This window comes from Xiphophorus hellerii, chromosome 15, assembly GCF_003331165.1.
Source record: "Xiphophorus hellerii strain 12219 chromosome 15, Xiphophorus_hellerii-4.1, whole genome shotgun sequence".
NCBI classification, from domain to species: Eukaryota; Metazoa; Chordata; class Actinopteri; order Cyprinodontiformes; family Poeciliidae; genus Xiphophorus; species Xiphophorus hellerii.
The window spans coordinates 21,351,264-21,366,024 of NC_045686.1; positions in this window are offsets into that span (position 1 = coordinate 21,351,264).

A 14,761-nucleotide genomic window follows, 5' to 3' on the forward strand; every position below is an offset into this window, starting at 1 on the left:
CGAATGTTTCAGGCGTAAGGCGGGGTACACACTGGACAGGTCGCCAGTTTGTTTTGCTGGGCAACACAGAGACAGACAGGACAAACAACCATACACACACACACACACACACTCACACCTAGGGAGAATTTAGAGACCAATTGACCTGACAGTCATGTTTTTGGACTGTGGGAGGAAGCCTTCTTGCTGCAAGGCAACAGTGTCACCAACTGCGCCACTGTGCAGCCTATATACTGTATATATACAGTATATATATACAGTAGCTACACAGTGGAGTAGCTAGCTAGCTAGCTAGGTCGCTAGTTAGATCATGACCCACTGCTAACATATCCTAACTATTCACTCTGACCAGCTAGCTCACTTTCTATGTAGCTAGTTAGCTAGCAACTCACCATTCAGAATGTAGAAACATGTCGTCTACCCGAGCGCTGAAATTTCCACTAAGCCAAACTAAAACCTCACAGAGCATCCCTCCCCCACAACTCCCCCCCTCAGCTCCTTCAAACTAGTGGCAGCGAGTCTGGGTGCCACGACAGAGAAAGCCTGGTCATCCTGAGTTTTCCATTTACTTCTCAGAACATGCAAAATTAACTGGGACAACAATTGTAAGGATTTAACACGGAGACCAAAATTGAAAAAATCTGAAGTAGAGGTCAAAACCCATATTTAGTTTAGAGTATACTTTTTCAAGCCCTTTGATAAGCGCACACACGCACACACTTGCTTCGCCACTTCAGATTATTAATCAGAAAAACAAGAAATAAGCAGAAGCAGCAAAAAACTGAAAGAGAATGAAAGTGTCAGTCCTTTTCTGTGGCCAAAGAAACGCTGCTCAGAATTAATTGATGGCAGAGACACCACAAGGGACAAGCCGACCGTCATGACAAATTGCTGAGCATCAAGTAGAGAACAAAAAGATGGAGGAGCAAAAAGTCGGGCCGGCAAATGCATTTTCATTCCGCCGACAACAGCTCATCCTGACGCTCCGTCAGTCTTTCCGTCACCTGCCCCCGCCGCGTCATTAACTCGCCTTTTAACTGCGACATATAAGATGACATTTAAATATAAATCACGAGCATTAACATTTGCAAACATGAGGGTTTTATGATGGCTCGGTAATGAGGTGCTGTAAATCCCTGGGCCATGGTTCACAGTGCCAGCGGACACATAAACCGCAGAGAGCTCTTTAATAAGGACGCTACGCGGTGGTGCCGCTCCACTTTGCTGTCCCCCCGAGACAGAATTAGAGATCCGGTGAAGCCACAGGATGACTGATTTACACGTGCATTCTGCAGGTAGTGGTAGATGTATATATTCATATACTGTACCAAATCAGGCAATATGTGTATATCTGAGGCACGGGAGGACAGTAAATTGCAGCAGGCTTTACTGTTCTTGCTATCGGCAAGAGCATGGAACCTGCATGTGGGAGCTTGGCACAAAATCTATATGAATTCATGTCTACCATTTCATATACCACTTCCTTCCTAAGATGTGAGAACAAGAACTGTCTTCATGGACCTACGGAAGCTAGTTAAAGGCGTGTGTTTGAAAAGGTGGAAACTTTCCTTTTAAAGGGGCAGTAATGTAAAATTTACTTTTTTGAGCTTTACACCATGTTATGATATTCCCTCATATAAAACATACCTGGAGTGTTGTCTTGGTTATTTCATGAATGTTTGAGAAATCCTTTAATCTCCGTGGCAACCACTGAGCGGTGCAAAACGCCTGGGTGGACCTAGCCCCGCCTTCGACAATAAAGCTCCTCCTCTGAGCTGCAGTTCCCAAGCTTCTGCCTCACAGAGCAGCCCTCCTCCACTCAGCTCCTTCAGACTAGCCAGCAGCAATTAGCAAACACCTGATGGAACTGCTCATCTGCTGAGCTCATTATACACTGGTAAAAACGTTGTTAAAGGGTTAATAGAGGAGCCATGTTGTGATGACTTCCTGAAGGCGGAGTTTCAGAAAGAGCAGGAGTTTTTTTTAAAAATAGAGGCCCAATTTGAAGGTGCTAAATTACAAAATCAAATTTCTTTTAAGTAATATTTGACATACATAGCATTTTCATAGCAGATAAAGGTAACATAGTTACTTGATTGTGCCATAAAATGGCAGTATGTGTCTAGAAAATACACAATACTGCCCCTTTAAGGTATGTTACATGCGAAAAATTGTATTGCTAAAAAAAGATGAGACACCCATTGATTACTGAGAAAGGGATAAAAAAATCTGACATACCTTTTATTAAAATGTTAACAAAAATAAATACATAAAACTGCTGAATCTTGTACATTGCTTTGTTATCTATTAAGAGATGCCTCTCGCATTTCCTGTCAGAAACAAATGTCTCAGTTGAATAAAAAAATCTAAATCTGCCAGGGGTATAAATAAATTTGCGATTACCGTTCTGTTCAAATATTCTGAATCTGAGACACTGTAGGTTTATGAACCATAGTATCTATTTTCCAAAGTTGATACGTTTGTCAGGATAACAAACCAATTTCTCATCTATAGCACCCTTATGAAGTTGATTAAAATGTTCTAACTTCATCTTGTATTGTTGAAGCACTTCAAAATAAAAGTTATTTGTAAGTTATTGTTGGAATAACCTAATAATGTTGTCAAAATAAATGTAACTGATGACTTTTTAAATGTTGGTCTTTGTTAAACTAAACAGAGTGCTTAGAAATGTTAATCCACTCACCCAAAGAACTGCTCAGCGTTTTATTGTAAACATTTATTGTAAACGATTTTTGCTATCAGTAGAAATGGCTCTATTCTATTTGGATCAGTGACTTTGGACTTGTACCAGGGAGCATGTTGCAGCCATTATGACAGACAAGACATCCACAAAACTGACACAGATGCTCTGGCTGCGACAATCGGGACTGTAAGAGCCAGCAAACAAACACTGGTGTTCCACCTACCTGATCATGTGCAGCAAGATACCATTTCAGAAAATGGGACTCCTGACCTTTAAATGTCCTCCTAAAGTTCAAGCTAATAACTCGTCAACAACTACCGGTAGTTGAAGCAGAGAAGTGAGCCTTTGAATCAACTAGGTTTTATTTGTACCTTGAGTACGGTAAAGCAGTAAAGTACTGTAGATACGCAACAGCTACTTTACTAGGTATGCTCTTATAGGCCCAGTTTAGACCAATCTTCAATACGTTTTAGGAAATACTCCTTAGAGATTTTACACCATTCCCACACAGTCACATCATACAGTTGCTGTAGATTTTGCCAGCTGTAGATCAGTGATCAGTGATGTGAATTGTGCTCTGGTGGGCTGAGGTCTGACGACTGTGAAGCCCATTGAAGGTCCATATTCACAAGACTAATTCATATAATCTGAGTTTAATGACATTGTGTGTTATCCTGGTGGAAGCAGAAATCAGAAAATGGGTACAATCTGGTCATAAAGAGATAGGCATGGTCAGTAGCAATACGTGGGTAGACTATGGTGTCTAAATGATGTTTAGCTGACACCAAAGAGCCCACTGAAATAGAAATATACCCCTTATACTGACAACATTGCCACTAGGTGGAACCTGTTAGCATTCTGGATTTCTGGAAGTGTGGTGTGTAAGTGTGACGTCTTTTCTACAGAGGACATCTGATGGGAGTATGTGGTGCACCTGTTGATGCCTTTGCACTTGAGCGCAATGAAATGAGACTTTCTAAGGTTCCGAAGGAGCAGTCGGACAACCAATCAGCGCTTAATGGTTAAATGACAATGGCAGAGTGTAGCCACAATCCGTTCTTTTATTGAAGTCTGTTTGATTCTTCCAGTGTTTCCTGGTCACTCGCCACTTTCCTCTGTTCTTCACAGGTTAAGGCTTCCTTGATTTCTTTGTCCTACTGGATGCCCTCACCAGATTTCAGCCCCTATGGTTCACTCCTAGATTAATTCTCTTAACCCCAAACCTCACGTGAATAATCCAACCACCCACATCAAATTTTCCAACTTCTCCAGAGGATCCAACCATCCTCTTCCTCTTCGCCAATCTGCTCACCAAAATGAGCAAAATGAGAAAAACAACTCAGATTTGGAAACATCATCAACACCGCTCCATTTCCTGACCCATTATGTTCTCTCCAGATACTTCTGTAGTCTTGAAGTTCTTCCCAAGTGTACATTCCTTACTGTTGTTGTAAATAAACATTTTAACTTTTACCATGGCTCTGTGGTTGATTCTGCATGTGGCTCAGAACACTCCAATCATTACAGTACTATTTAAATCAGGACCGGTGTACGCTTTCATATTACAGAAGATCTGGACTCTATCTGAACATCATGACAACTGAAAGCATTTTTTAAACTTGTTCAATTTTGGCGACCCTGTGAATTATATCATTAGTTTCCTCTGCTTCAATGTTCAACAAGTGTATTCACACATGGTATTCTCTTTAACTTAGCTCGATAAGCTAACTAGCTATCTCTGTTAGCTAGCTAGTTCAAAAACTTAGCTAGCTGTTTAAGTAGCTTGTTCTACAGGCTACCTAGCACAATAACTTAGCTAGCTCAATAAGCTAACTATTTATTTTAGCTAGCTAACTCGATAACTTAACTAGCTCTTTAAGTAGCGGGTTATAAACAAACACTTTATACCTGCAAATAATTTAGTATAAAGAATAAGCAATCGTGAAACCATGGAAACACAAGCAATAAAGTGCAATTTAGCTGATGCTTGTTTTAAAAAAAAATGCCAGTAAGCAGTGGATCAATAGTGGAAGACAGGAAGCCTGGGTATTAAACTGATCATGACATCAAGCCAAAGACAGAAAAGGCCTCTGAAGGCTTCCCTTTGGAAGAGCTTTATCCAACTGCAGCATTTTCATTAAGCACTGGACATAATAGATGATCAATTGATTCTCTTCCCCCCACCCACCCTCCTCTCTTTGCCTTTCCATCTCTCCCAGCATTTCCACTGCTGTCAAAAACCCTGCTCTGTCTCGGAGTATTTCGACAGCGGTGAGCAATCAAAAGCAAACATTCATCTTGATTATAGTCCACTCTAAGCCCCAGGAACACGATCGTTTTTGTCTATTCATCATGTCACCGCCTCTCAGGAGAAAGCGAACACAAGGCTGCGCCTCTTATCAAACGAAACCTTTTCCTGTTGTGTTTTCAGCTTTAATACGAGAAAAGAGTAAGAGCGGGTTCTCGTGGAAACAGAGGTAAAGGGGAAAACGTGACGATTGGCCCTCGGGCCGTGTGCTGCTGAAAACTATGAGGGGCCGTTTAGGACAAAATTTACGTTTTGTCTCTCACACACTACCAAAAACTCTCGCATACTCCAAAAAAGTAGCCACGCACACTCCAAAAAATTACGTTTTGTCTCTCACACACTACCAAAAACTCTCGCATACTCCAAAAAAGTAGCCACGCACACTCCAAAAAATTACGTTTTGTCTCTCACACACTACCAAAAACTCTCGCATACTCCAAAAAAATAGCCTCGCACACTCCAAAAAATTACGTTTTGTCCCTCACACACTACCAAAAACTCACGCATACTCCAAAAAAATAGCCTCGCATACTCAAAAAATTACGTTTTGTCTCTCACACACTACCAAAAACTCTCGCATACTCAAAAAAATTACATTTTGTCTCTCACACACTACCAAAAACTCACGCATACTCAAAAAAATAGCCACGCACACTCAAAAATTACTCACGCACATTCAAAAAATACTCAAATTGCGTATACACACACTACTAAAATGTCACACACACACACACAAACGTTAACTTTCTCGCTCACATACACTACTATCAGCTCGCTCACATACACTGTACTAACAGCTCGCACATTCACAAACGTTAACTTTCTCGCTCACATACACTACTACCAGCTCGCGCACATACACACAAACGTTAACTTTCTCGCACACATACACTGCTAACAGCTCGCACACACACAGACGTTTATCTCTCACATACACAAGACTAAAGTTGAACACACACACAGTACTAAGACTCGTTTTATGTATGTGTGAGAGCGAGACTTTTTATGAATGTGTGAGAGCGACACTCTTTATGAATGTGTGAGAGCGAGAATCTTTTTGAATGTGTGAGAGCGACACTCTTTTTGAATGTGTGAGAGTTGTCACGGAAGAGGCGGGGCATAATTTTTGGATCAAACTGCGCATGCGTAGATCCTAAACTATAAGTTTCGATTGTTGACTCACTGTATGTTCTATTACTTAGTATATTTGTGCTTTTAAATATATATAGAACGTTTAACTTTCTTGTAGATTAAATGTGCTATAGAAATAAATGAATCTGATTGATTGATTAAAAATAGCAAAATTGCTGTAGTACAATCTGTCCACTGGGAATTTTGCTATTTTTAATCAATCAATCAGATTCATTTATTTCTATAGCACATTTAATCTACAAGAAAGTTAAACGTTCTATATATATTTAAAAGCACAAATATACTAAGTAATAGAACATACAGTGAGTCAACAATCGAAACTTATAGTTTAGGATCTACGCATGCGCAGTTTGATCCAAAAATTATGCCCCGCCTCTTCCGTGACAACTCTCACACATTCAAAAAGAGTGTCGCTCTCACACATTCAAAAAGATTCTCGCTCTCACACATTCATAAAGAGTGTCGCTCTCACACATTCATAAAAAGTCTCGCTCTCACACATACATAAAACGAGTCTTAGTACTGTGTGTGTGTTCAACTTTAGTCTTGTGTATGTGAGAGATAAACGTCTGTGTGTGTGCGAGCTGTTAGCAGTGTATGTGTGCGAGAAAGTTAACGTTTGTGTGTATGTGCGCGAGCTGGTAGTAGTGTATGTGAGCGAGAAAGTTAACGTTTGTGAATGTGCGAGCTGTTAGTACAGTGTATGTGAGCGAGCTGATAGTAGTGTATGTGAGCGAGAAAGTTAACGTTTGTGTGTGTGTGTGTGACATTTTAGTAGTGTGTGTATACGCAATTTGAGTATTTTTTGAATGTGCGTGAGTAATTTTTGAGTGTGCGTGGCTATTTTTTTGAGTATGCGTGAGTTTTTGGTAGTGTGTGAGAGACAAAATGTAATTTTTTTGAGTATGCGAGAGTTTTTGGTAGTGTGTGAGAGACAAAACGTAATTTTTTGAGTATGCGAGGCTATTTTTTTGGAGTATGCGTGAGTTTTTGGTAGTGTGTGAGGGACAAAACGTAATTTTTTGGAGTGTGCGAGGCTATTTTTTTGGAGTATGCGAGAGTTTTTGGTAGTGTGTGAGAGACAAAACGTAATTTTTTGGAGTGTGCGTGGCTACTTTTTTGGAGTATGCGAGAGTTTTTGGTAGTGTGTGAGAGACAAAACGTAATTTTTTGGAGTGTGCGTGGCTACTTTTTTGGAGTATGCGAGAGTTTTTGGTAGTGTGTGAGAGACAAAACGTAATTTTTTGGAGTGTGCGTGGCTACTTTTTTGGAGTATGCGAGAGTTTTTGGTAGTGTGTGAGAGACAAAACGTAAATTTTGTCCTAAACGGCCCCTCATAGAAAACACAGTCGTGTTCGAATGTTCTCCGTTGTATCAAGGCACTTCTGAGCTATTATATGTTCAATGCGCTTGAATGGACCGCGGGGTCGGAGCCGCGCCCGCTTACATATACGCCGCAGAAAGCGAGAGAACCTGCAGCTCAGACCGAAGAGAGACCGGATGCAAGTCTTTCATTATTATATAAATGGCAGACGCAATCTCACAGCCACTGGAGTGTCTAAATGTTGAAGAAATAGAAATATAAATGAGGCCTAAGCTCACCTTGCAGGGTTTTTGAAAGGATGCAACGAAGCCTGAATTTGAATTTATGAGCAAGACTCGGCAAAGGACGGAGGCAGTTTTCAGCGAGGCTGAAGAGGAAGGCAAACATTACCTTTTTCTTTTTTGACTTTTTCACAAAATCCCTATAACATAAGGCATCTTTTTCTGCTAGCTCAGTAAAAGTTTGCTATATTTTAGCTCAGTACTTTCTGCACCCAGTTTCTAATACACAACTGGATGCTCTGGTTTCGAGTGAAACATGATCATACAAGATCCAGGTGGTTCAGTTTCACGGTTGCTTGTTCTCTATACTTCTGTGGTTCTTCTTATTCTATTTATGGAATAAATGGAGGTGGTTGTTGAAATCACAAGAACCACCAATAATTTCAACTTCATTTCAAATCAACAGCTAAGCGATTGGAAATTGGACAAAACTGGACTTTTCGACAGGAATTCGATTCCAAACATCCATCCAAACTGGTTTTGAACAGGAAAAGAAAACTAACATTGGACTTCTCAAATTGACCCATATGAAAACTCTATTTATGGAATAACAGTAATTGCTATTCCAGCGTGATGTTGCCATTGCCATGCTTGATGGTTGACACTTTGTTTAAAAGCCATAGCTCAACTCCTCCAAATATTATTTTCGCCAACATAGCCAAAGAGCTCAAAATTTTCAATCTGAAGGTTTTATGCAACTAGGCATAAAACCTAATTGCATAAAATGCCCAGTTGAGCTAACTGGGCAGTTGATTGTACCCAGAAGTCCAAATGTAGTTGATTCTTCAGTCCAAGTCTGAAGAATCAATGCTACAGACTGAATCAGAAACAATAAGACACTACCGCTGTATTGCTATCCAGTGATAAAGCCTCTTGAAGTGGGCTTTCTCTTCAACCCCAACCTTAACCTACCTTAACCTGTGGCTTAATATGGCTCCCTCAAGTAAATGGTAGCTATTTGTAGTAATAAGCATTGGCATTTCCTTCTGAATCTGTAAGTCTCAATTGGTAAAATGGGTTTATGTGTCTAAACAATATCATACTGATGTGATGTCCCCCTGTTAGCTCAGGGGGAAGGATTCCTATACAGTCAGTGTTGTGATGCAATCAGCTGGGTTTCCTTAGACCAAATTTTTTTTTTACAAATTTAAATAATAAACGGAACCTGACTGCATTGTTTAGCAACGAACATTACGGAAATTATGTAGTTGACTTTGAATTTCTTCGTATGACTGGATTGAATTGCAATAGTTATACTCTAGTATGTAAACAAGCAGCAACGGACATCTGTTTTCTCCAGCTTTAACTGAGTTTAAATGAAAACAAAAGATGTGAGGTAATCATATATATACAGTACAGACCAAAAGTTTGGACACACCTTCTAATTAAAATGAGTTTTCTTTATTTTCATGACTATTTATAAGGCAAGAAATCCCACTTATTAACCTGACAGGGCACACCTAGGAAGTGAAAACCATTTCAGGTGACTACCTCTTGAAGCTCATCAAGAAAATGCAGAGTGTGTGCAAAGCAGTAATCACAGCAAAAGGTTGCTACTTTGAAGAAACTAGAATATAAGGGGTATTTTCAGTTGTTTTACACTTTTTTGTTTAGTGCATATTTCCACATGTGTTATTCATAGTTTGATGCCTTCAGTGTGAATCTACAATGTCAATAGTCATGAAAATAAAGGAAACTCATTGGATTAAAAGGTGTGTCCAAACCTTTGGTCTGTACTGTATGTATATATAGGCTTTCATATGTACATTTTGAAGAAGCAGCGTTTGGTATTTTGGAATCGTGTCGAATACAAACTAAGGGCTAATTAACTGCATCGTCACACTTAGAGCATCTTTCTATCAATATTCAAATCCATATGGCGTGTTGGTTGTTCTGCATAATGCAGGGCAGCTTTACAGCTGGTAATTTACCCATAATCCAACACTATGTTGACACTTGCAGTGTTATTAATTATCCAGTTTGGCCTTAATAATATAATGATGATAAGAAATAGATGCAACATAATCATGGATCATATCCAAGCGAAGTGGATGTGTTAGCCGTTTTTAGATATGGCATATTAATGTGTATGAGGTTTGACTTGTTATTATAACAACACATCAAGAAGAAATATTTTTTCTTTGGTCAGATTGAGGTCTGCTTTGCTCTAATCACTTTGTTTTACATTTGGAAAAATCTAAAAATCTTTTTGGAAAGTGGGGTTTGGGTTAGAGGAAGCAGATCTAGCTTAATATGTATTTACTTATTAATTGGAAAAAGAAATAATAGCCAGCTGGTTACATAGTTTGCAATGTAGAAATGTTGGGTTCTGGTTAGTTCAGAAGTCTGGAAATGCCTCAACTCAGACTAAAGTTGTTGGAAAAACCTAAATTTGCTAACTGCTCTTAGCAGTGAAACATGTCAAAGTATCTCGACAAAAATATCTGAATGAATCCTTTTTTTTTAGATTTTGTATACCAGTGGTACCAGGACGTCCAGCACACTTCCGACGTCAGGAATCAAACCTCAGACTGCTGTATCAACAACCTCCAGCTACTGTTCATGGAGCACCACTACCACACCATAAAACACACCAGGAGCTATCATTTTTGAAAGTTTAACAAGACACGAACTGTCAAAAGTAAGGGGAAGAAACACAAAACACTGATTCTTCCATCATACTGGAGTTAAGGGCTGGTGAGGAACTTCCGCCTTGCTAAGTCATGATTTTGTAATCATGGAGCGCCATGACAGTCTCTTCACCCCCCGGGACTTTGAGCTTTAAGATTCAGATTTCGCACTGGAAACAGAATCCGCTAACGGCTATCAGGACAGTTTGGCAGCTAATTATTTTTGCAGGATACAAAGCTAACAAGCTAAATATGGGGCAGAGTGAGGAAAATGTAGCCGTTTTTTTTTTTTGTTTTTTTTTACTTAGGCGAGCACAAATGATACAGGAGTAAAACAAAAACCACTGTCTTTATTTCAGGATATTTCCTTTCAATGGAAACAGTAAGAATGCAGCCAGGACATACGAAATAAGAATATGACTTTAAAAAAAAGGGGGGTTAAATTGACCAAATTAGCTTTTCCAGTTTAAACTTGAGCATTATTTTGAGTAATCCTAAAGAAAACCTTAAATTACATATATATATCAAGTCAAACATAAGGATATTGTTCAGAATATTTGAATAAAAATGATGGTACAACTATAGCAAGTTCACGTGGTATTCGCTACAAATACCTTCTATATCCATTTTTATGTCTTCTTATTCTTTTTTTATCACTATTGATTATTTTTATGTGATTTGGAGTAAGAGTTTATAATAAACTCTATTTACCTACATTTAAATTCTCAAAGTTGCTGACATGTAGGGTTAGAATCACCTAACTGTTAACCTGTACCCTATTAGGCTAACCGCTACTAGCAATGCTAACAAAACAATCCCCATCTATTTCCCAGCATTTTATTACTGTAGCAACCTGTCACTACATGAAACTGTACATTACTACGATTTGTGAAAGACTTAGTATATATTGACAAGTAAACGTTTCACCATTGCAGCTATCACAGTTCGTTTTTTGAAGGCTAGTGAAGAAGCTAACGGCTCCCAAAATTGAATCCTAAATTCAAGGGGGGAGAGGGGGAATTCTCCAGACCGACAGCTAATGTTTTAGCTTGAACGATAAGATGTCTGACAACTAATTGGAAGCCTTGACAATAAGAGCAATAAAGTGCAGCTTAACTGATGATAAAAAATGCCATTAAACAGCGGGTCAATAGCGGAAGACAAGTCGTCCAAGTAATAAAGTAATGACGGCGTCAACCGGAGACGGATCCGGCCTCGGAAGGCTTCCTTCTTGGCAGAGCTTTACCCGACTGCAGCATTTCCAGTCCTGCATGGCTCGCTTAAAGACGCACACGACAAGCCCTCCAGGGAGGAAAAGTTTGTTTGTCGACACCTGCAGAGCTTCTCGAGATGATTCCGCGTGTTGTTACTGATTGCCTCAATCAGACAGGCTGTAGGAGGAGGAATACAGATATAAATATAGGCTGTTTGTGTGTGTCCATGCGTGTGGGTGCACATGTCTGCGTCAAGCCAGCAGCAATTTCATCATGCATTAAATGTGATGGATGAGCCACAGAGTGCTGCACACCTCTGAGATGATGGTGTAAAAAAAAAAATAAAAAAATTACAGTAAACACTTGTTTGAAGACTGCAGGACTGATGCGTTGTGACGGAGGAACAATAATGAAATGCAGCTGTTGTTCTCTTCCCACTGACCTGAATTGATACATTACAAAGCGAGACGTTCAGTCAGTCAGTCAATCCTCAAGCGCGGCGCCTCTTTCTGCTCCCGACTTGTGATGTCTAATCCCATTTGTCAGTGGGGACGGCTGACTTAAGATTTTTGGGGTCATGGCGTCGTGCCGCATGTTTAAAACGCTTCGACAAGGCAGCCGCCGCCGCTTCTCCACATGCATAAACGCCATGTTTCACTTTAGTGAGTGATGTGCTTTAGACTGTCACTGCGACTAACTGTAATAAGACATCACAATTGCGCTGAAACGGAGTCGACTTTTTTTTTTCCAGACCGCCGACGTTAAAGGTAATGGGGTTTGCGCGTTCCTGTTTGACAACGCGATATAGGTGCAGACAAGACTATAAACATGATCAGTTTGCTTTTATGTGAGTGTGTGTGTTGGCGTGTGTTTGATGCAGCCTCCCTCTGTTAGCCTGACTCTCGCCGGCTTGCTTTGATAGTTGTTTAATAAGGTGATGCCCGTTCGTTTCGTGTTAAGTGGATGCCTCTTCGTCGGTTTAGCCGAGCGGGTTTCACCGTCGACTCCCCACGTGTTGTGTGGGTCGGCGGCGTCCTTCTGGCTAATGACTATTATGTCTGCTAGCATCTTGCTCTTTGTTCCTGCACTGCTTCTTATTGAGATTAAGACCTTTAAAGCAGGATTTCATCTCTCCCGTGATAAGAAACTGTTACTCTTTGTAACACATCGCCCCACTGTTTTCCCTTCACTCCTATCGTTCGCGCTGCCCATGGGGAAAAAAAATGGAACCCTATTTTTTTGTGGGGAGTCGCTTCCCCCCTCAGTTCCCTCTTTGAATGTGTTTTCCCTGGCAGACAGTGGCGCACAGATAGCACACACAGATGAGGACGGATGATAGCAGAGCGGGCCTTGCCATGACCTTCCTGAGCATTCAGCTCGTTTGACTTTGATGTGTAAAGTAGAGCGCCGAGCGAACAGAGGAGCAGCTTCGCTTTAATTTTGGTCTGAATTACAAACTCGGATGAGAGCAGCATTAAGTGAACAATGGCGAGGATGGGGAAGCGTCCGCCTGCTGCTGCTGTGACACAACAGTGCCCCCTGTAGGTTTATGTGTGCATGCAGAAGAGAGGCCTGGCTTTAACTGCCTCCGTTTGAGCAGAGAACACACATTTCCTCCTGGTCAAATGGGTAAAAAGCCTCAAAATAAATTCTTACTTCGATGTGGTATCTCTGAAACATTTATGGAAAAAGAAATCTAACTTTTACTTTGAGTACACTTACTCAGTGAGGGACAAATTGTACAGCAAAAAAAAATAAAAACATTTTTCAGAAAGCACTTAGGGTCATCATTATTGGAGATTATTGATCTGAAGATATAGGAACGTCAGATTTGCTATGTTACATTAGACTTCCTGTTTCCCAGGGATACACAGAACAGTGCAAACTTGTTAGTAAAATTACAAACACGATATTAGGGCTCAAACGATTAATCAGATTAATGGTGATGAACTGATTACTGAAAGAATTGTCAACTTATTTAGATTAATCAATTAATCGTTTAGACTAAAAATAGGCAATTTCCTGAAAAAATAACACACTCAGAGCAGTAAGAATAGCCAAGTGTTAGAATGGCTCAGTCAAAGTCCAGACGTAAATCCAATAGGCAAATTTGCGAGTCGATGTTCGCAGACCCTCTACCTCCAATCTAACCAAGTTAGCAAACATTTTGTATCTAGACATGGAAAACTTGCAGAAACAGTGGCTTGCAAAAGTATTCACACCCCATATTTTGTCACTTTACCACCACAAACACGAATATATTTCATTTGAATTTAACGTGAAAGACCAACAGAGTGTTATGCAGTTGTGACGTGGAAAGAAAATTTTACATGATTCAATACATTTCTAACATTTGCTGTGGGCAAAAAAAAAAAGTATTCAGACCCATTTTTCTGCCTTCCGCCTGGTGACTGCACTGCATTTGTGCTCTGCATAAACGGGGTCTTTATGGAAGAATGTCAAGAAGAAAGCCATTGTTGAAAGGAAACCATAATTTTCTTTCCACTTCACAACTGTAGACCGCTTTGTGTTTGTGTTGGTCTTTTACATTAAATTCCAATAAAATATATTCATGCTTGCGGCTGTAACATGGAAAATCTGGTGTGAACTCTGGTTCACATCAGTGTAAATAACCTGGATAACTTGCAGATGTGAGCCTAGTTTAAGTTGATTCTGAAAAGTATAAAAAAGCAGGATTCAAATCCACACTTTTCAGGTAGTATTTGTAAAATTAGAAAACCTATCTAGTATTCTCCTTAATTGTAACAAACATGCACTATTCTGTTTTGGTCTATCACAATAAAGCACAATGATGTTTTGGGTTGCAGCGTGACAAAATGGAGAAAGAGTTCATGGCAATACGTACATATATACGCTTTTGCATTTGTTGCTTTCTTCTTTATGGATGCCAAAAGCACAAACATCTCTCCTTTGGCTCTCCACAGGCTGATCCTATTTGCTTTCATCTCCGGTCTGAAAATGACACGTAATTATCGATTAGAACGGCTCACCCTCTATTCAACCTACCGCTCTGTTGTTTTTCTGAAGAGAAGAACGCACCGGCATACTGCCCTCTGCAGCATTTCATCATGTAGCATGAAAAGAAACAACAAAAAAACTCACAAAAAAAAGAAAGGTTTCACAGGAA